General features: G+C 39.2%; 1 long non-coding RNA gene across 1 annotated transcript in view; it reads right to left on the bottom strand.

Moving 5' to 3' along the window:
• Positions 1–971: 971 nt before the first annotated feature.
• The window catches only part of LOC147753223 (uncharacterized), a 6808-nt gene continuing 6066 nt past the window's right edge, over positions 972–1713 (bottom strand). The window contains exon 3 of the long non-coding RNA XR_015311879.1: positions 972–1093. This is a non-coding gene — a long non-coding RNA (uncharacterized LOC147753223). The remainder of the gene's footprint in view (positions 1094–1713) is intronic.

Below are 1713 nucleotides of genomic sequence, written 5' to 3'. Positions count from 1 at the left end.
GATAAATTTATTATTATTTGCAGCATGATTTGTTGGGATGTATAGGTAAAAATGTTCGACGATGTGTTTGAGTGGCTCATGAATTAACGCTTGTTTGGCGCGCTCGACAAGCAGTGACGGCCTGTCCTCATTGAAAATAAGATGTTGCAGACGGCTACGTTCTTGTACATTTTAATCACATGGTCAACTAGATAAGAACCTTGTATTGTACTCATTCCGTAGGAAGCACGATGATTCTACTACTAAGAGGAAACTTCACACTTGCGAGTCCAGTATTGCCGTTAAGCATTCCGGCCATCAGACAGACGGACGGACGGACGGACGGCTGGCTGGCTGGCTAGCTGGCTTCCAGCCTACTAAGCGAAGCGTATTTGTCTATGCCTTGTAGGTTCGAACCTTGACCACAACGTGTTCCTAAGATTAGGGGGCAAACACGTTACCCACTAAAGCTTTAAACCTGCCCGGCGAAGTGCTGACATTTAAATAGCATTCCTAGAGACTTTCAATATAATCTTAGTTCTCAGAGCAGAAATAGTCCGAAATTGTTCTATAGACCACTGTATTATAGAGTTACTGAAATAATTACGAATATCAATAGCGGCCCTTGCTATTCCGTTAATTTACTTTAATCGCAGTTACTCGCTGATCTTATCATGGTTATTTTCTACCCGTAATTGAACAAGAGCCACTTCCAAGCTACGAAGTTGTTGAGATACTAACCTGGCATATTACGTCGTACAATTAAATGGTGCCCTAACCTGGTACGGGCAAACAATATCTTCTCCGTAAACGAACGATGTGATAACTGAATTTGTAAAAGAGACGGAACCTCTTTTTGTGCCTTACTGTTACATATTCAGTACAGACAACGTCTAACGAAAGTTATCAATTTGCTCAACCGTATTTGTTCTACAACAACCACATTTCAGGCTTTTTACTATTCACGATGGTGCTGTGGTAAGGTGTTTAGCCACTAGTTGGCCTAGATTCGAATCTGGACGCGTGTAAAAAAAAAAGTGACAATATAGCAACCCCTTTTCTCTATGATTTATTCGTATTGATTTTTTTACGCTGACAGATTTTCCAAGTAACGCTAAACAGCAATATAGCGGCCCGTCGTAGAAAGCACGGTCAAAAGTCACCCATGCAAACAAAAAAAAAGTATCTTTATACATTTAACGATTAGAGAAAGTATGCACGTGAGTTTACTACTATCTGATCCGTTCTCATGAAAAATACTGCTAAAATTCAGAGATGAACGTATTGAGACATCTGAGATTTTACGTGTATTAGAATAGATTTTTTGTTATACAATATATGACATTTAGAATCATGAAACCTCATTTTATTACTGTTTTTCTTTCTTCTATTTTATGAATTCATTCGGCGTTTTTTTTTTCTATTTTGGGCCACTTCCCAACGATAACACGTTCGTACCACGCGGTAGGTCGCAAATTGCTATTCTAGGTTATCCAGTCTCGGGCTCTAAATTTGTGCTGTCGTTACATTTGCTATCGACTCTAGTATTTCGGCGCGTATAGGAGGTTGGATAGAAAACTTTTAGCATGTTTAACATACGGGTCTAGTCACTTGTTGTGGCTAGGTCTTTGTACGTTTGTCTCAAATTTTGTAGTAGCAACAAAGGAAGCTTGATGTTGTTGTTACGGTCACGTAATAGCAACAAGGATCAAGATAAATATAGTCTTGTTGACT

Source organism: Varroa jacobsoni, unplaced genomic scaffold, assembly GCF_002532875.2.
Source record: "Varroa jacobsoni isolate VJ856 unplaced genomic scaffold, vjacob_1.0 scaffold_644, whole genome shotgun sequence".
Taxonomy (NCBI): Eukaryota; Metazoa; Arthropoda; class Arachnida; order Mesostigmata; family Varroidae; genus Varroa; species Varroa jacobsoni.
This window is presented reverse-complemented; position numbering and strand designations above follow the sequence as displayed.